The sequence below is a fragment of the Beta vulgaris genome, chromosome 5 (assembly GCF_026745355.1).
Source record: "Beta vulgaris subsp. vulgaris cultivar EL10 chromosome 5, EL10.2, whole genome shotgun sequence".
Classification (NCBI taxonomy): Eukaryota; Viridiplantae; Streptophyta; class Magnoliopsida; order Caryophyllales; family Amaranthaceae; genus Beta; species Beta vulgaris.
In genome coordinates this window covers 50,684,823-50,707,287 of record NC_079206.1, presented here as the reverse complement: position 1 = coordinate 50,707,287, position 22,465 = coordinate 50,684,823, and the positions used below count along the sequence as shown (strand labels likewise).

Below are 22,465 nucleotides of genomic sequence, written 5' to 3'. Positions count from 1 at the left end.
GATAAGAAAGGTCCGACAATTGTGGATCTTATTTTCCACTTGGATCCTACTTGAGATATGGCACATTAGTGTATCCTCTTCATGAACTTTGTTCTAGAACTAGATATAGGTATGACATTGACTCGTCCAATCAATTTTATTCTCCTTACAGTCGAGCTCTTTTCCTCTGTGCTCATAACATTTGGCCTTTCACCTTGTAGATTGTCTAGAATGTTGATTTTCTCGTGCATTGAAACGTCTGCACTCAAAATCGTGTTAGTAGAGGAATTCACACTTACCTCGATATTTTGCATCTCTGGAAGAGGCTTAGAGGTCTAGTTTCCTCTCTTCCAACTCGATGGCTTGTTTGAGGCATCAACCACAAGGCCCTTATTAACATTAAAAGTTGGATTAGACACATGCACTTCCCTCAACTTGGTGTTGTGGAGGACCTCCTTTAAGATTATTTTAGTTTTTGGACTGAAGGTGCGAACCTTCAAAATGGACAAAGAGTGGGATTGATAGGAATGAACTTCTTTCCCATCCTATAGTCTTCCTATATATGCTCGAGAAATCATCAGGCGAGAGGATGGTCATTTGTTGTTGAGGAAGGTGACCTTGCCAAGGTTTTAGTTGCAAGAATGAGACCTACTATACCTCGAACTCTCTAGAGTGTCCTCTTCTGGACACGTCTCATATCCATCTAAATAATATTTCTTCTCCATGACAGTGTTTTTCGGAAGAGAAGTTGCTCTTGATTTTATATTGGACTTGCAAATCTCATGAAGTCTGGGGGGGTAGGTGTACATGCCTCGGAATCCATAACTCCCCATTCACAGCTTAAACTGTACACAATTGAGTATAAAAATTAGTACCATAAAAACACTTTTTAGTATAACTACACTAGAAGTACAAATAATTAAATATAGGAGTGTAAATTAAGCATTTTCTAGGCAAGAATACAAAAATAATTTAAAACAACTCATATTACTACAATACCTTCGATACCATTGTAATGGATTATATGAAATTCTTTTAGTATGAATTAAACAATTTATATTGCGAAATGGTGGCGAAGCTACATGTTGTCATGGTGAATCACATGCATGAATTATATACGACTACTAAAAAAATGAAGCTCAATTCAAATAATTTATTTCACTGTACTTTTCTATGTGCTCCTGCTTTCCACCTCCAAAGTCGCAATTTTCAAAAAAAAAAAAATACTTCATGTCTCTTTAAATTCAATCAGAGTAGCTCTCTCATACATCACATACTGACACGACAAAGGAAAGTCAAGAACAACTAGTAGGGTCCACCATTAGACAATCTAGTTGGCCGAAAACTTTGACCATGATTTGACTTCTTACGAAGATGCATTTCTTAGTTGATGGGTTATTGTTGAGTTGTGTGGTTAAATTGATTATTATTCTCATTCATAATCTCTAAGTTTCAGTCTTTACAAATCATGATTTGAAGGTGTTGTCTAGAGTTGATGTTCTTATTTGTTGCACACAATTAGGATTTTAAATTGATAAAAATTCATATTAATTATGCTCTCGAGGAGAATTGATATTGTTATTGGCATTGTAAATGTTTAAAATTGAGAGCTGAGTTACGTTGCTTTTATTGTTTCATATTTAGTTTGTTGATAATAATTCACAAGAATTATTATAATCATATTCTGTATAAAATTGATTAAATGATTGATGATTTTCAGTAATCATAATATAAGTTGACAAATTAAATGGATAGTTTAATCTAATTCAAACTGCAACTTTAACTCAAAATTTTTTTTAAATAAAAATGTGAGACATATCAAGTTTTTGTACTTAAATTGGCTATTAATTGATAGGTGGTCAATGGATAGTGGTAACCCACCATTCATTACAAATAGGATCTGTCATTATCACAATAACAAACTTCAAAGTTCCAACCGCAATTAGAATTACCATTGCATTCTAATGGTTGGGTGCACTAAACAATTTATAAGAAAGAGATATAGTTAATTAGGATACTAATTGAAAGTAAAATGAATTGAATCTGAGTGGAATTAGCTTTTCATACTATGATGTAAAACTTTCTTCTTGTCTAAAAGCTCCCTTGATATCCCTTGTCCCAAAACCCGAACAACGTCGCACCTCCTGATCCTCGTTCATCGGCAGCCTGAGCCTCTTGCTCTTCCAAGGTCGTCGCCAAGCCACCGCATACCACCATCGCAAAAAGAGACTATGTGGGAGCAAGTGCTTCTTACCGAAAAAATGTTAACTTACCCCTACCTTCACCGCCATAATTATCTCGTCTCGCATTCTTCTGATGCTTGGATGATTTCTGAGTGCTAGGGCTTCCTTGAATCAATGGATCTCTCCAAATCCTAGGGGTAATGGGTTTGTACTTCACTTCTTTTTTTACAATTTTTGTGTAATTAAGTGTAGATTTAATACGAGTTTTTTAGTTGTTTTCGATATGAGTAAGTTGTTTTCCTTCTTAGGTTGCATGGTAATTCTATAAATAGTTAGAGAACTCATTTATTTCAAGTTGTTGAAGTTGTTATTCGTGGTTGGTTATGGCAATCAAAAGGTGATTGACAGTTGGGTAGGGGATGATGGTTCAATTTCGCAATAATATAATATGTAGTCTTCTTGGAGTCTTTGATGAAGGACAAATTGAATCAAGAGGACGAAGGATTCTCTATTGAGTATAGTAGAATTTCCCTTCTCAATATATAGAATTAGATCTCATAAAGATATTAGAGTAGGCTACCTTGATTTTGAGCCAAAAGAATTCTCAATATTTAAGGGGAACAGGGTAAATGGTTCTAATGTGAGAGACCAAAATGGTACTGCCTAATAACTAGTAAATGGAAGATGAAAGTAGAGAACTAATGTTTAGGGATCCCCAACCCCATTTTTTAAATTTATCTCTATTATATAAGGGAAGGGGGAGCAATGGTGTCCTCTTTTGAAATGCCAATTTTGCCCCCCTTCTCTTTCTAAATTACAAAATAGTGTTTGTATTTTTGACTTTGCTAAATTTAAGAGCTGCCTATATTTGGCAAACTGTATTCCTCCTATTTTTTCCCTCAAAAAGATGTTACCCTATCCAGTTCCCACAGCCACAGTCAAGGAAAAAAAATATTTCGTGCCATATATCATACAGGTTGCGCGAATTCGATTATGGGCTTATAACTACACAATACTACGATCTAATAAATTTTTTATAACTCAGAAGAGAAGCTCCAAACAAAAGAGGGAAAAAACTAAAATAAATTTAAAACGCTAATAACTTAATAGGTCATGATTAGATTAACAATATTCGTGCATTTCCAGAATATTATTATGTTCGCAATGACATTTTCTGAAATTTTCAATGATATATAATTTTAAAACGCTAATAACTTAATAGGGAAACATTTTTTATGGTTGGGTTGTGTGTTCTCTGATTAAAAAAATATCGATGTGTGTTCAAGAGCTAAAAATGCATTTAATCGCCCGTAAATTTACGAATTTTATAAATATATTTTAATGTATAGATATTTATATTTAAATATATTTAGTATTGAAATGATTTATTTCGTTAAAAGGTTGACTACTTGAAAGTCAAAGGAATTATTTTAATGATTTAAAGAAGTTAAAATATTTTGTTTAGGCATGTTTTGAAAAAATATTTGAAGTACTTTTTGAATTCGGAAAAGGATTCTAAGTGGGCTTGAGGAACCTAGACACTATTTAGATTCAGAAAAGGACTCCTAGTTGGGTATGGGGATCCAAACACTAATTTGACTCATCATTAAACTCTATTTGTGCCCAATCACCTATTCCTAAGCCCACAAGGGAAACATATATAAAACTCATATTTTTCGCACACAAGTATTTTCTTTCTCCTTCTTCATCAAAACTTTCAGCCTCATTATTTTCTTCTCTCTCTCATTTGTTTCCTTTCTTCTCCCACACGTTACTTCTCTCCTCCTCGACAACCGCTGCCTTCTCCCAGCCGGCTGTCGCCACCACCATCTGCCAGGCGACTGCCGCGTCCCCTCGCCGGCGTGTCTCCTCTTTCCTTTGCTTTGGTTTGATTACTTTTCTTCCTCCTCAAGTTTTATTAAAGTTTATGTTTTTAAGATTTGTTTTAGTTTGATTATGTTTAAAAGTTTTAGTTTGATTATTTAATTATGAATCTAAGATCATATAATTTATGTATTGAAGAAATAAAAATTCAGATTTACTTATTATGTTTAGATTGGATTTTTAATTATCAAAGCATGGATTTTTAGGATTTAAAAGATTGAAAAATCATAGTAGTATGTGATAATTTATGAAATTGATTATTCTTATATTTTTTAAGCATGGTTAAAAGGAGTTTTGATATATTATATGTTGCTGGAAATTTGAAAACGATATTGTTGTTGGAATTTTAATGGTTTAAACATGATTTTTAAGGGTTTTGAATGATTAGTATAGTAGTACTATACTATAAAGTATTTTAATGATAGGAAAGATTTTTAAATACTTTTAGAGATGGTTTCAAAAATATTTTAAAGTTGATGGAAATTATTTGAGTATTAATTCTTGGTTATGTTGATTATTATTAGGCGGAGAATTCGTTGTAGGAGACTTTTGAGGTTGTGAGAGTTGCCACCCAATTTGTCTACACAAGGTATGTACATACCTATGTGTTGATGTGCTTAATGTCATGATTTTAAGGATGAGAATCATGTAGTATCATGTATAGGAACCATTTTAAGTTCATATATGATTTCTATTGTATTGAATTTGCATGTTTTGTGTCGTAGTGTGAAACATAGATTATGAGATTTATATTATGTTTGTATGGAAGATTGATGTAACCATATGGTTGGGAACTTTATTTTATTAATTCACATGCAGGAATTAATTGTGTATATTGGTTTGGATCATGATTGAATCACATGGTTGCCTTTTTATTATTTCACTACTTTATGAGGACCGATGTCTTTATTTGATAAGTTGATATTTAATAACTTTGAAAAGTCGGGTGGTTGTTGTCTAGGCTCAACAAATAAGGAAGATTGGATTAAACGTTGAATTAATCTTCTACTCTTAAGTTGTGTGATCACTAATCCTAAGATAAAAATGAAAGTTGTGATTGTTTGATCATTTTATTATTTGTATTACTTATGGGTCATAAAAAGTAATAAATGGTAAATCATGTACAGTGAAACGTGGATAGCAATAGCTTTAGACTTGTGCACGTCTGAAGTGTTGGACTAGTAGAGAGTTGTAGTACATGTTGGTAGCCCATGGCTTTCATGGGATCATATTGATCATCATTCCCCTTTTTATTTTAAAGGTTACTCGATTTCGTAGGTCATGGGAATACGGAGTCGTGCCCGTGTTTCGTCTTTCAAAGGGAAAGCTGGTTTTTAGTTAGACAACTCGTTCCATTGACTATTCCATTTAAAGTAATTGAATTATTGGTTGTAAAGTTTAGTTCAGTAAGAGTTATCTGCAAGTTTATTATATTATTATTCATTATTATTGTTCTTATGGAGTAGTATCATGTTAGGTTTGTTTCTTTATTTATTATGTAGTACTCAGCTTTGCTGATTGCGTGCTTTTGTTTGTGTATGTTGATCATGGCAATGCCTTGTTGATTCTGTGATGACCCATTTTGGTAAGTAATATAGGGATCAATAGTGCACTGTCTATCTACAGGTTTGAAGATGATGCATCATTGGGTTCGGGATTGGAGAGCTTGTGTAGTTTCATTATCATAATTTGAAATTTATACATTTTATAATTGGTTTTAGTTTTGAGTTAACTTTGACTTTGTTGGTTCACATTTGGAGTTGACTTTGTAGTTGATTAAATTTTAATTCTAAAAGTTATTTAATATGCTTTATGCTGTAAAATTCTGAATAAGCCGATACATTATCACACGAGCAATAATGCTTTGATGATTCTCTAAGTCTATATTGAAAAGTATTTTGGAAAAGAGAGAATTATTGGGGTGTTACAATGCATTGCTCTCATTTTAGCTTAGCATTATTAATCTTAAATATCCTTGGCTTGGAAAATTCATATGATCTGAAGGCGACACCCCAGTTGAATCGAGTGGTTTTTAGCACGTTAACGCAAATATGATTCTCCTACCAACAAGAGAAATCTGAAACCCTTTTAATTAAGAAAATAATGAGTCACCAAGGAATGTGACTCTTCAAAGAATTATGAGCCAAGAATTCTAGGTGACAGTCATTGGGGTCGCTCATGAGATGAGATGCAAATCTCGCCCTTGATTGATAGTTGTCCGGATCATGAACAAAATTCACTCCTCCCGCCACTTTCAGTGTATACCCTTTTAATGCAGGTTACCTTCCTATAAGAAACTACATTTTCGTCTTATTTATCGCTACCAAACACAAGCAATTATCTACCACATCCATCAAAGTTATGAATGAATCATCACAATCATTGAAAAGCGAAGACCTCCATAGTAAGTAGCTCTTTACCATTTTTACTTGTTGAATATACTTTATATGGTCTGTAATAAGAGCTAATAAAACTAAGTTTCTTGTTCGGTTAGTTTTAGTTTATCAATTGTGTGGTTTGTTTCTAGGTTGTAATTTCGGTTTTAATTAATCAATGCAAATTTCTTTGATGTGAAAAAAAGGAATCTGAATGACCCTTTGACAGATGGAAGATTATAAGTGATTTTAGAGATAAAAGAGGCAACTTTATATTTCATATTAATGAACAGCACAACACAATTCAAAATTCACTTACTTGAAGATGAAGTCTAAAAATTAAGCTCAAGTTTAACTTACAAATTTCTCAATCAATGTAAACTCTAAATGTATTATAATCCTGGGTCTACCTTTATAATTAATATTGTGTTTTATTCTTACTTTAACTAAAGAAAATAAACTAGGAAAAATTGATTTTTACAACTTGAAACTCATATCGGCGCAAAACACCTAAATAAATCTAATATGTAAATACCTACTATAAGATCAATTAAGGAAAAAACTAAACCACATTAGTTCCTCCTAAAGCTATAATTTAGTATTTGCTCAACAAGCCATGCTAGCAATTTGGACTTAGTGATATGGGGCGGTGGGGCCGAATTTACATTGAAGAGATGAATGTCTTATAAAAGGATCTCATTTGTGGAAATTATACTCCCTTTAATTTTTATTGATTTACTCATTTGCTTTTGAGAAGGTATTGTGTCAGACCGTCCGACTATAATCTTTGGTCGGACGACTTTCAGTTGGTTTTAATTTTTTTTTTCAGTTGGTTTCAATTTTTTTTTCAATTGGTTTCAATTTCTTTTCAGTTGGTTTCAATTTTTTTCAGTTGGTTTCAATTTTTTTCAGTTGGTCCATTATTTCTTTCAGTTGGTCTATTATTTCTTTCAGTTGGTACACATATTACGAAACAAAGTCCAACTGAAACAAAACAATAACTAACTGAAACAAAACAATAACCAACTGAAACAAAATAATAACTAACTGAAACAAAACAATAACCAACTGAAACAAAAAAAAACTAACCATCTGAAAATGGAAAATAGGAAAAGAATGAAGACTGAAATTAAAAATTTCATGAAGAAAACTTCGAACCTCAATTTGTTGTGAATGGTGGAAATCTCAAGTAATTTCATGCGATCTTCCCCTTTCTCTTCACAAGAGGGATTTTCATTCTTTCTCTCTCCTCTGCTTCTGCGGCTCTTGCATGGTGTTGGCTACGGTGGTGTGTTTAAGAGTGAAAGATTTGAAATCTGAATGAAAGAATTGAATGAAATCTTCTGCGGCAACAATAGAAATCTTCTGCTCTTCCTTCTGAATGAAAGAATTGAATGAAATACTTAAAACAAAAAAAAAAAAAAGATGTTGGAGTGTTTGTAAGCTATACGCGGGACACCTCAATCTCAAGACACAGATACTTTCACTTTGCTTTTTCATATTTATAGTTCAATAACTTGACTATAAAATTTTGATAATAGTACATAAAACTAAATATCATGTAGGATCATGTTAGAAGGTTTAGAAATCAACTACTATAATTTTTATTGATATATATTTAAAATATTAAGACCAAAAGTAGTATTTTAAATATCACAAGAAACGAAAAGAAAAAAAATAACAAAAGACAAATGACTCGTTTGCTATACACAATAAGCGAGCACAACTAGTCATCTATGGATCTCACGTGTGTAAGTTATAGTCTTCAATACAAATCAATGTTCTTACAACTTGTCCTCCATGGACCATGATCCAACTGGCATGCAGAGATCTCTAGCAAATCCAGGAAGCATATGTTTTGTTATCGATTCAAGTCGCGAAACCCCACCAGTTCAGGTTTGAAGACCACATACAAATCCAAGTAGTTGACGGGTATAACTGTACGCTCTCTATCACCTCCCGAAGCTTAGATTGGCATCTAATTATTTAAAAGCCCGGTCATGAGCATGTGCATCATGGGCCTCGGCGTACGGCCTCGGGAAAATGAAAGACTCCAAATTAAGTTTATAAAATTAAGTTTATATGTATTAATTGTTATAGTAAGTATGTGTAAAGTTATATTTGTTTGAGTGGTTAAGCAATTAGTTTGCATTGTTAGCATTTTTTTAAGTTACTGTGAAGTTCGAATCCTCCATGGTGCTTTACCATTTTTTATTTTCCTTTTTCAATGTGTTCCTAAACAAGGATTTATGCCACGTGTCGCTATCTCTTAGTGTGTTTACTTTATATAAGCACGCATATAATAAAAAAAAATAGAAAATGCATCTTATAAAATTTGATCTCATAACCTCAAGCTTATACACTAAAGCTTTAACTATCAAACCAAGTAATATTTGGTATTATACTAATGTTTACTGACTAAGGTCCCGTTTAATGGTAGTCGTACAAGACCTCCGTAACGCTTGGGATGGCCCTCAGAAGGTAGATTACTGAGTAGTAATGATTTTCTTGTTTCTCATTCTGGGTTTGTTGCTGGCAGAAATTTTTGCACGCTGCAGGACTATTAGCAGGCTCAATTGTTCTGATACGGAAATTTGGAGAGAATTTTGTTTTTTCAATCTGGATGATGGGTCTTAAAAGTCAGAATTACAAATTTAAATGTCCTACATATTTCATTTAGCAATTGCAGTATCTTAGTACCCTGGTACAACAATATTGAAATTGGAGAAAATTGTATGTTGTAGACTTCTAAAGCCAACTCAAAATTCTCCTTAGCACCCTGATTAGATTTGAAGCGAGTAAAACCAAATAATATTCACCGGTCGTATATTCTAGCCGACCTCTTCAAAGTAATCAAGGTGATTACTAAAGGTCAAAAAGATGCTCTAGTCCTAACGAGGTTTACAGAAGGAATGAAGTTTCAAATTTCAAGTACCTTTAAGTAAAAGTCATGAAACAAGGTCATGCATGCATTAGCTAATAGGAGATCAAAAAGCGTCCAGCTAGACGAGAAAAAACATGAAGCAAACTGAATTGAAGTGTGTGAATTGTGAGTCTATTCTAAAATGAGAGGAATTACTAATCTTTTGTCATTAAGTTCAAAATAATCAACGACTCGATTACTGTGAACTTCCTTCCTCCTACTATAAATTCCATGGCTTTATTGTTTCTGTTGTGAATCCCTCTGTGATTCAGTCACTCATGCTATGTTAAAATAGAGATCAACTTGGAGCACATAAAAAGTGGTAGAAAAACATACCAACTGAAGGAACCTTGAAAAGCAGAAAGTTCAATAGTAAAGTCTCCTTCAACAAATATATCTGAATGGGTCAAAAAACAAGCAAATTAAACCAAGCATGGCCATGAGCATGTGCATCATGGGCCTTGGCACAGGGCCTCGGGAAAATGAAATGTATGTGTAAAGTTATATTTGTTTGAGTGGTTAAGCACTTAGTTTGCATTGTTGGCATCTTTTTTTAGTTACTGTGAAGTGGTACGTGTCGTTATGCGTACAAATTAAAACCTTATTTTATCCACATTAATATTATCTAAGTTTAGTACAGCGATAAATAAGGGTCGATCCCACGGAGAGGTTTATATAATCCTAAAATCCAAGTTCAACTAATTTAGAGTAATTAACTATTATATACATGTTATTTACTAATATTTACATATCCACATTGTTTTGGGAGGGGGGTTACGAGACATTTTTTATGACTTTAAAAACTACAAAAGATAAATCTATCCTATATATACAAGTGATGACAAGTAATTCCGCTTTACGCTCATAATATTTTCAGAGATTAATCATTTCCTGACCTCGATTATACTTCGAATTTCATGAATCCAAGATTGATTAGATAGATTAACTGCAGGAATTCAAGTAGCCAAACTCCCCTATACTTCCTTACTTTTAATCAACATTGAACTAGGCCGAATATCGATTCTAAACTAATCTAATCACCACAAGTATTTCGCAACTTCCGACGATTAAACTAGAAGCATTATAGAACGAGAAGTACATCATTAATCCCTAGTTAATCTAAACATGACATATCTTTATGTTTAAAGAACTAGTCCAAGTTATATTCTAGTTTGAACTTACAACCATCTTTGCAGGCCTAAATTAAACTAGTTGCCACTTGTTGTTATACAACTTAGACTAGGCTAAATTACATAACTAGCAATAATCTCAACTTTATACTTAATAAGATAGCAAATTAAGCATAAAACTGAAATATGAACATTAGAATCAAACATAACTTGAGTATCTAACTTATAACAATCTTGTAATTTAACTTAAAGTTCAACACCTCAATCCAAACATCAAACTTTGAAATTCAATATCACCATTCAACAACATAACCAAACTCAATTCGATATTCCAATTCAATCTTCGAAACAAACTACTAATTTCAATAACACAATACAACTTGATTCAAACAAGTCAATTCATACATACTATGAAATTCAGAAATTATAATCCAAAAACTTCAAAACTAATATGAAAGTACAAGCGGAAGAAAGAAGAACTTATGATTCGCGCAGAAATTCGCCTTTGGGTTTCGGATTTCGCACCTACGTCCAAGCTTGAATCTCACCCTCCTCGGTTGTGTGCTAGGACTCCAACCCAAGGTTGTCTTCCCTCGACCTCGCGCACCTCACACTAGCCTCGAAATCTCACTTTAGTTCTCTGTTTTTTTTTTCACTCGAAATTATGTGGAATTCTTGCATACTGTTTTCGGAACCCTTAATTGGGTATTTATACCCAATTCTGTCGCCCAAGAGGAGATTTTTCGGCCAATTGGAGAAGAAGATTAACCTCCACGTTTTTGCCCTAGAAACCGCCTCTCTCGTTGCTTCTTTGCGGCGCTGCAGGTCGGCGGCTGGAGTATGAGTGGCTGCGAATTGTTGTAGGCGTTTCATTGGTGGAGAAGGTGGTGGAACAATGGCGGTCGAAGAGAGAAGTGAGGTGGAGCGAAGAAGAGGAGGTGCGAAGAGGATCGCTTCCTCTATTTCTTCTCTTGTTTTTTTTTTTTTTTTTTCCTTCTGTTTTCTTTATTTTATATCTTCTTCTTTGTCTCACGTGCTTCTTCTTCTTATTTCTCTTTTGTTTTCTTTGTCTTCTTTTCTTTGGGCTAATTTGCATAAGAAGAGTTGGGCTTTCCTTCTTGTTCATTCTTTGGACTAAGCTTCATCATGAAACAAAAACATTATAATTAAGTAATATTAATAATAAATGAAACATAGCATATTATATCTTATAGTATTAAAAATATATAAAATGTATTAAATAATAATATAAACACACTTATAATAATAAAATAAGGGGAGATAAATATATTATTTTACGCACTTATCAAATTCCCCCACACTTAGTCCTTGATCGTCCTCGATCAAACTCTAACTACATACAATTATGACTCCACCTCTATGTTGTTTTTAAAACAAAACTGAACCAATGAAAAGTCGAACAAAAACTAAAAAGGTTTTATATTAGTTAGTAAAAACTCTAGTAAGATGTTAACAGGAATGTAACATTATCAGTTTAGAACAACCAAATCGTCGAAACTCATAACACATCATAGACATACTTTCTCAACGTTTCATATTCAATCAGCAAGCATTCTTACTCGACAGAACCATAATTTTAACAAATAGACCCTCACAGGATATTCACTCGTCACTCATGTGTTTGAAGAGGTTTATGTGTTTCGCTCAAGGTTCAATTCTAATGGCAAAAACTCTGCCATAAGCTTGCATATCATCTCGATTCTCCACTATTGTTTAGACAACATGTCAGACATAAATCAAAAGACTTTTTAGGTTATATGAGGCTATGGTTAAAAGGTAGGGAATTTTAAAGATATGTGGACTTAGATAATTTTGAGCTAAGTGGAGCAAAAATAACTCTCACATAGTACCTCAACCTTCTGTCACTATGAATCAGCACAATTTCCAGTATCTTGACTTTGATATACAAATGCTCGTTTATATCATCATTTGTAACTACGTACATATCATTCTTGATTTCATGTTCATAACATTTTTCTTCTTCTTCTTCTTCTTTTTTTTTCTCTTCTTTTTTTTCACTTATTTTTTTTCATTCATCATTTGGTTTCACTTCTTTCTTCTTTTTCCTTCCCATTCAATTGTTTTCTCAAAGAATTTCACGATTACAATTTTATTTTTTTTTTCATACAACATGGGCAATCAATTCTTCAACTGCCATAACCACACCTTTTTATAGAAACACCCCCACATCTAGCTTTTACTCCATCAACAACCATGCTCCATCAGCTCAAAATATTGGGTCATGAATGTATTTAGTGTTTTGTAATGGTTTATAATGAAAGCTAAGCATAATAATAGTCTTTTAGGCTCAAAGGGGTTAGAAATGATGTAATATAATGTAAGGTGGCTATTTGGTTATGTAGTTTATAACAAAAGAAATATCTTTTTCTTCATGCTAACATGAGTCAATATAGTTTTAAAGAGTATCAATGCAAGTTCTAGAGAGAATTACCATGGAAGAACATCACACATGAAAGAAAATATGAGATTGATATGTATATCTCATTTATTAGGCTCAGAATCTCACAGGTTATTTTGGTCTATTCATTTAATTATGATTACCACCAGGAGAATGACTACACTAACTAGCTACAAACATGAGATTGTTTATCTAATCATGTTATGAATCTTTCAAACTCGACTATTCTTTAACAAAAGATGTTAACAATTCCCAAAACTTTTTATTTTCGAAAACACATTTTCTTTTAAAACATAGTTAGATTAGAGTTTCTTGTTAAACTTCTTCATTTATTCAATTCTTTTTCAAAAACAAACTAAGAGGTGGCTTTCACTTTCTAGAAACTAATGCATATCATACAATATAATGCACCTAAAACTACATGCTCATGATGATTTTTTATAATCAATTACTTAGCCAATGTAACTTAGCTCAAGTTCATAAATTTTTACAGAAATTTCGGCAACATTTTCCCTATAATATGGACAAATCAAAAAAATTTATGCGTCCAATTTCAACCTGTTTCATAACAATATAATATTCCAGCGCCAAATACTCACAATTCTCCTCAAATTTCTCCTTTCAATTTCCACAACAATCTCCTCCATCCATATATAGCAATTCAATCCGAAAAATTTTAAAATTTCATCACATTCCACATACTTCATGTAATAACAAAAACAATACCTCTCCCCCACACTTAAATCTTACATTGTCCTCAATGTAACATTTAAAATGTTGAAGATATTATGAAACTTCTCAAAAACTAACCATATAAGTAAATTGAAAGACACACTAAAATAAAAGTAACTAAAAGTTTAAGAAAGCAAATCTGAGTCTTGGGCTGCCTCCCAAGTAGCGCCTTTGTTTACGTTGTTGGCTCGACGAAACCATGTACTAATCAAGGTTCTTCCAGTTCAATATCTTCAATGTGCATAACCTGGGGTACTTCATGATATATTTTCAACCTGTGACCATTTACTTTAAAAATCTTTTGAGTATCAAGACTTTTTATCTCTACTGCACCATGAGGAAAAAGGTTAGTAATAACAAAAGGACCAAGCCATCGTGATTGGAGTTTACCCGGAAATAACTTTAATCGAGCATTAAATAATAAAACCTTTTGACCAATATGAAATGTTTTCCTAGCTAACTGTTTATCATGAAAGGCTTTAGTCTTTTCTTTGTAAATCTTAGCATTTTCATATGCTTCTAACCTTAATTCTTCAAGTTCTTGCAACTTAACTTTCTTTCTTTTCCAGCTTTATCATAATCTAAGTTACACTGCTTTACTGCCCAATATGACTTATGTTCTATTTCTACCGGCAAATGACAGCTTTACCAAACACTAATCTATAAGGAGACATCCCTATCGGAGTTTTAAACGCTGTTCTATAAGACCATAATGCATCATTCAACCTTAAACTCCAGTCTTTTCTATTAGGATTCACCATTTTTTCCAAAATAGATTTAATTTCTCTGTTTGAAACTTCAGCTTGTCCGTTTTATTGTGGTGATATGCAGTAGAAAGTCTATGTGTAACATGATATTTTTCAAATAATGCACCAAGTGTCTTGTTAACAAAATGAGTGCCTCTATCACTAATAATTGCTTTAGGAATTCCAAATCTAGAAAATATATTACTTTTGATAAAATTAATCACAGTTTTAGCATCATCAGCTCTAGTTGCACTTGCTTCTATCCATTTAGACACATAATCAACAGCAAGAATGATATAAAGATTGCCAAAAGATGATGGGAACGCCCATAAAGTCAATACCCCAAAGTCAAATATTTCACATATTAAGATACCTGTTTGTGGCATTTCGCTTCTTCTAGTTAAGTTTCCAGTCTTTTGACATTGTTCACAAGATTTACAAAATTCATAAGCATCTTTAAATAATGTAGGCCAATAAAAACCAGATGTTAAGACTTTACGTGCAGTTCTTTGAGGACCAAAGTGCCCTCCACTTTCAAGACCATGACAAAAGTTTGAATAGAGGTGAATTCAGATTTATCTACACATCGTCTTATAACTTGGTCGGAACATGCTTTCCAAAGGTATGGGTCATCCCATATATAATATTTAGAATCAGATTTTATTTTTGCCTTTTGAGCTTTAGTTAAAGTAGATGGAAATGTCCTTGTAACCAAGTAATTAACAATGTCAGCATACCATGGAGTTTGAACTTGATACAAAGATAATAATTGCTCATCAGGAAAAAATTCACTTACCATAGGCCAATCCTCTCTAGGGACTATTCTACTTAGATGGTCAGCAACATGATTCTCAGCACCTTTTTTATCTCTAATTTCTAAATCAAATTCTTGTAGAAGGAGCATCCATCTAAGAAGTCTAGGCTATAAATTCTTTCTTTTTCAATAAATACTTAAGCGCAGAATGGTCAGAATAAACAATAACGTGAGTGCCAAGTAAATATGTCCTGAATTTTTCTAATGCGAAAACAACGGCATACATTTCTTTTTCAGTTACAGTGTAGTTACATGTGGCAGAATCGAGTGATTTTGATGCATAATGAATTACATAAGGTCCTTTATCCTTCTTTTGTCCTAAAACAGCACCAATTGTTATCACTCGCATCACACATAATTTCAAATGGTAAAGACCAATCAGGAGGTCTAATAACAGGGGCAGTGGTTAATTTTTCTTTACGTTCATCAAAAGCTTTTTACAATTATCATTGAAGTCGAAGTTAGCTTCTTTAGCAAGTAAAGCGCATAAAGGAGATGCAATTTTTGAAAAGTCTTTAATAAAACGCCTATAAAATCCAGCATGTCCTAAAAATGAGCGAATTTCACGTACACAAGTAGGATACGGTAAAGAGCTAATAACTTCTATTTTAGATCTGTCAACTTCTAGTCCTTTAGCACTTACAATATGTCCTAGAAACAACACCTTGTTCAACCATAAAATGACACTTCTCAAAGTTCAAGACAAGGTTTGTTTCAACACATCTTTTTAGAACAAAGGACAAACTATTTAAGCACTTATCAAATGAATCACCGAATACCGTAAAATCATCCATAAATACTTCCATATCTTGCTCAATTAAATCAGAAAATATACTCATCATACATCTTTGGAAAGTACCTGGAGCATTACATAAACCAAAAGGCATTCGTCTAAAAGCAAATGTTCCAAAAGGACACGTAAATGTGGTTTTATCTTGTCTTCAGGGCAAGGGAACTTGTGTATAACCAGAATAACCATCAAGAAAACAAAAGAAAGATTGTCCAGACCAATTTTTCTAGCATTTGATCAATAAAAGGTAAAGGAAAGTGATCTTTTCTAGTTGATTGATTTAACTTTCTATAGTCAATACACACTCTCCATCCATTAGATATTCTAGTTGGGACAAGATCTCCTGATTTATTTTCAACTACTGTTATTCCAGACTTTTTAGGCACCACATGAATAGGACTTACCCATTTAGAATCAGAAATTGGGTAAATTACTCCTACATCTAACCATTTTAGAATCTCTTTCTTTACAACTTCCATCATCAAAGGATTTAGTCTACGTTGAGCTTCTCGAACAGGTTTAGCATTGTTTTCTAAGAAAATTCTATGCATACACATAGTTGGGCTAATTCCTTTTATATCAGCTAGCGTCCATCCAATAGCCTCTCTGTGTTCTTTAAGTACTTTTAGCAATTTTTGTTCTTGGGATAGAGTTAATGAACTAGAAATAATAACAGGTAGCGTCTCATTATCACCAAGATAAGCATATTTTAGATTCAAAGGAAGTGGTTTCAGTTCTAATTCAGGTGCTTTAACAATTGAGGGAACTAATCTTGTGGTAGATAATGGTACATTTAAACTTTGTTTTTCAGCAAAAGAACAATCAACTATTCGAGTTTCAATGTTATTAACTAGTTCACCATCATTAATCAACGCAACAATTTCATCAACTACATATCTAAGTAAATCACCAAATAATTGACCTTGATCAAATAAATTTTGTGCAATATTATCAATCACATCAATAGTATCAATGGCACACAAATTATGGATGTCACTAGGGTATCTCATCGCATCGAAAATATTAAATCTAATTATTTCACCATCAAATTCCATAGTTAAATTACCCTCATGTACATCTATTTTAGTTTTAGAAGTCTTTAAGAATGGTCTCCCTAATAATAAAGGTACATTAGAGAGGTCAGAATTAGCATCCATATCTAGCACATAGAAATCAGCAGGAAAAACTAACTCATTAACTTGCACTAATACATCTTCTAAAACTCCAAAAGGATATGCATTAAATCTATCAGCCAATTGTACTACAACATCGGTTTTAGACAGGGGGCCTATATTCAAGAGTCTAAACAGATTTGGGCATAACATTAATAGAAGCACCTAAGTCGAGCATACATCTTTCAAATCTACAATTACCAATTTTACATGGAATGGAGAACATTCCAGGATCTTTACACTTAGGTGGGAGTTTCTTTTCAATCACACATATATATTCTCACCCATGTTTACCATTTCAGAGCCCCGAAGTTCCTTTTATGAGTGCACAGTTCTTTTAGAAATTTAGCATACCTAGGCACTTGTTTTATAGCATCAAGAAGAGGTATATTGACTTCAACTTTTCTAAAAGTTTCTAGGATTTCATTATCAAGAATATCTTTCTTAGGTTTAGAAAACCTAGAAGGAAAAGGAGGCACATCTTTGCATTTAGAAAGATCTAAATTAGATTTAGAGTTTGTAGTTAGACTCTCCTTATCTTCAACTTCTTTTTCTTTTAACCTCTTCTGATTTTCTAAGATTGTTTCATTAATTTCATCTTCAGTCAACCCATTCTTAGGTCTCACCTCTAGTTCGTCTTCAATTTCTCTGTTTTTAGCTTTAGGGTCCTTTAATTCTTTCCCTCCTAAGTGTAACAGCTTTTGCATTCTCCTGAGGATTAGGGAGGGGTTGAGAAGGTAATTTTCCAAAGATTTGAGTTTCCAAATTACTTAATGAGGTACAGATTTGACCTATTTGGGTATTTAGATGTTGTAAATGAGAATCAGTCTTCTTTTGATAACTAACCCCTTGTGAATGGACTTGTCCTATTTGATTATTAGTTAGTTGTTTAACAAGATCTTCTAAAGACGTGTTTGAAGACTGGGATTGTTGTTGGGGATTAATATGAGAATATGGCCTGGGATTAGATTGTTGAAATGGTGGTCTAGGTCCATATCTCAAATTAGGATGGTCTCGCCAACCTTCATTATAAGTTGATGAAAAAGGATCATATTTTCTTTGCGGTTGACCTATGAATACTCAAAGCATTTACATCTTCATTATGCAACGTTGGACATGTATCGGTATTATGGGACACATCAGCACATATACCACAAACTTTTGCTTTTGACTCATGACCAACAATTTTAGACACTATTGCAGTTAAATTAGCAATTTGTTGAGCATTTTCCTTTAATTGATTATGAACAGAAGTAACATCAAGCTCATTTAGTCTCCTAACATCATTTCTAGTACTAAACTGTTGTGTGTTCTGTGCCATGTTAGAAATTAAATTTTTAGCTTCAGTAGGTGTTTTATTTACTAAAGCCCCACCACTTGCAGCATCTATCATTCCTCTATCATTCGGCAATAAACCCTCATAGAAATATTGAATTAATAATTGGTCACTTATCTGATGTTGAGGACATGAAGCACATAATCTTTTAAATCGTTCCTAATATTCATAAAGTGACTCGCTAGGATACTGTCTTATACCACATATTTCCTTCCTTATCGACCCAATTCTACTTGCGGGAAAGAAATTTTCTAGAAAAGCTTTTTGTAATGCATCCCAAGTAGTAATTGATCCAGGAGGAAGAGAATATAACCAATCTTTAGCTACATCAAACAAAGAGAATGGGAAAGCATGAATTTTAACATGATCAGGGCTAATTCCTTCAGGTTTCATGGAAGAGCAAACAACAAGAAATTCTTTTAAGAATCGATTAGGGTCCTCACCTCCATGACCATGAAATTTAGGAAGAAGATTGAGAAAACCTCAATTTAACTTTAATGGTTTTTCCAATGTTGGAAAAATGATGCCTAACGGTTCATCATCCAGCTTTGGTGCAGCTAACTCCTTTAAAGTTCTTTCCGCCATTTCTTCTTCGAACAGTTTCTCAATGTAAAGGCGATCTTCTCGTTGTTTTTCTAAGAACTCTTTCCTTGTTCTCCTTGCTGTCCGTTCGATTTCAGGATCAAACAACAATGCTTTCTTTCGTCGACGTGTGTGCATGCACCTGAGAATAGAAAATTAAAAATCATGAAGTAATTCAAGTTATTTGTAGATTATTTGTGGTATTACTAAGCTAAGGATATATATTCTTTTCAGAATGTAATCATTAATCATACAACTTAACATATCTTCTTTAGCTTCTCTTTTCTTAAATAATTTCAATAACATATCTACCAAAGTAATTCCATATTTCACTTTTTAAGCACATAATCCAACTTTATAAGTTCATTTGCTTTAGAATTACTTCTTTGAAACTAAGCAAGAGAACGAATGGACTGCAATGAAATTAAACTAAACTCCTCTGGTCCTTGCATCAATTGCAATTTTATAGCATTTCTCTAATAACATGATTTTATTCATTAAAGTTCAGTTGAAGTTTCAAATGTCATGTCCATATTCTAATTCAAGAGATTATCAAATTCTTAATTTTTGCACTACATATACATGTAAGAATTAGCATACACATCCACATAAAATTTCTTTAATAAAAATGAAACTTTTAAACTTAATGAATAATTTGAATTAACATCCAAGCACCTAGTTGTCTTTAACAATAGCAATTCACGCCCACTAACTCAAGATCATCAAACATGCTCATTAATAATCACAATCTAGGAACCTCTAATTTTCAAATTTTAGATTTTAGCATACTTATTTACAACATAAAAGAAAATTAAATACTACTTCAAATACTTGATACATGTATCACAAAACAAACAAACAAACAAGCAAACAAAATTAAGAAACATATACAGTAAATTAGTTAGACATAGAATTTTAAGGTAAAAATAAGCACCACCTCCCCGGCAACGGCGCCAAAATTTGGTACGTGTCGTTATGCGTACAAATTAAAACCTTATTTTATCCACATTAATATTATCTAAGTTTAGTACAGCGATAAATAAGGGTCGATCCCACGGAGAGGTTTATATAATCTTAAAATCCAAGTTCAACTAATTTAGAGTAATTAACTATTATATACATGTTATTTACTAATATTTACATATCCACATTGTTTTTGGGGGGGGGGGGGGGTTACGAGACATTTTTTATGATTTAAAAACTACAAAAGATAAATCTATCCTATATATACAAGTGATGACAAGTAATTTCCGCTTTACGCTCATAATATTTTCAGAGATTAATCATTTCCTGACCTCGATTATACTTCGAATTTCATGAATCCAAGATTGATTAGATAGATTAACTGCAGGAATTCAAGTAGCCAAACTCCCCTATACTTCCTTACTTTTAATCAACATTGAACTAGGCCGAATATCGATTCTAAACTAATCTAATCACCACAAGTATTTCGCAACTTCCGACGATTAAACTAGAAGCATTATAGAACGAGAAGTACATCATTAATCCCTAGTTAATCTAAACATGACATATCTTTATGTTTAAAGAACTAGTCCAAGTTATATTCTAGTTTGAACTTACAACATCTTTGCAGGCCTAAATTAAACTAGTTGCCACTTGTTGTTATACAATTAGACTAGGCTAAATTACATAACTAGCAATAATCTCAACTTTATACTTAATAAGATAGCAAATTAAGCATAAAACTGAAATATGAACATTAGAATCAAACATAACTTGAGTATCTAACTTATAACAATCTTGAATTTAACTTAAAGTTCAACACCTCAATCCAAACATCAAACTTTGAAATTCAATATCACCATTCAACAACATAACCAAACTCAATTCAATATTCCAATTCAATCTTCGAAACAAACTACTAATTTCAATAACACAATACAACTTGATTCAAACAAGTCAATTCATACATACTATGAAATTCAGAAATTATAATCCAAAAACTTCAAAACTAATATGAAAGTACAAGCGGAAGAAAGAAGAACTTATGATTCGCGCAGAAATTCGCCTTTGGGTTTCGGATTTTGCACCTACGTCCAAGCTTGAATCTCACCCTCCTCGGTTGTGTGCTAGGACTCCAACCCAAGGTTGTCTTCCCTCGACCTCGCGCACCTCACACTAGCCTCGAAATCTCACTTTAGTTCTCTGTTTTTTATTTTCACTCGAAATTATGTGGAATTCTTGCATACTGTTTTCGGAACCTTAATTGGGTATTTATACCATTTCTGTCGCCCAAGAGGAGATTTTTCGGCCAATTGGAGAAGAGGATTAACCTCCACGTTTTTGCCCTAGAAACGCCTCTCTCGTTGTTCTTTGCGGCGCTGCAGGTCGGCGGCTGGGTATGAGTGGCTGCGAATTGTTGTAGGCGTTCATTGGTGGAGAAGGTGGTGGAACAATGGCGGTCGAGAGAGAAGTGAGGTGGAGCGAAGAAGAGGAGGTGCAAAGAGGGTCGCTTCCTCTGTTTTTTTCTTTTTTTTTTTTTTTTTGTTTTCCTTCTGTTTTCTTTATTTTATCTCTTCTTCTTTGTCTCACGTGCTTCTTCTTCTTATTTCTCTTTTGTTTTCTTTTTCTTCTTTTCTTTGGGCTAATTTGCATAAGAAGAGTTGGGCTTTCCTTCTTGTTCATTCTTTGGACTAAGCTTCATCATGAAACAAAAACATTATAATTAAGTAATATTAATAATAAATGAAACATAGCATATTATATCTTATAGTATTAAAAATATATAAAACGTATTAAATAATAATATAAACACACTTATAATAATAAAATAAGGGGAGATAAATATATTATTTTACGCACTTATCATGAAGTTAGGAGTTCGAATCCTCCACGGTTCTTTACCGCCTCTTATTTTCCTTTTTCAATGTGTTCCTAAGCAAGGATCTATGTCATGTCTCGCTATCTCTTATTGTGTTTACTTTATATAAGCACGCATATAACAAAAAAGTAAAAATGCGTCTTATAAAATTTGATCCCATAACCTCGAGCTTATACACTAAAGCTTTAACCACCAAACCAAGTAATATTTGGTATTATATTAATGAAGTAAAATTTTAATAAATGAAAATTATAATTACGTAGACCTAAAAACTAGTTATTATTAATAGTAGTTCATGTTCACTGACAAAGGCCCGTTTAATGGCATTCGTACAAGACCTCCGTAACGCTTGAGACGACCATGATTGTTTAGATTACAATAAGGGTACCAAATACTTAATAATCTCATGGCTTTGAAATACAAAGTAAATGTAAGTACCAAATCATTGTAAAATTGGTATTGAAATAGTCGCTTTGGTATTAACTTACACTCTCCTTTACCTCCAATCTATAGAAATACTAAAGAGTTCGTATTGTG

General features: G+C 32.9%; 1 long non-coding RNA gene across 1 annotated transcript; it reads left to right on the top strand.

Moving 5' to 3' along the window:
• The first annotated feature begins 1,867 nt into the window (after nt 1–1,867).
• LOC125497463 (uncharacterized) lies at nt 1,868–5,852 on the top strand. The gene is made up of 3 exons (XR_007274224.2): nt 1,868–2,359; nt 4,571–4,635; nt 5,673–5,852. It is a non-coding gene; the product is annotated as an uncharacterized LOC125497463 (long non-coding RNA).
• Nucleotides 5,853–22,465: the final 16,613 nt, after the last annotated feature.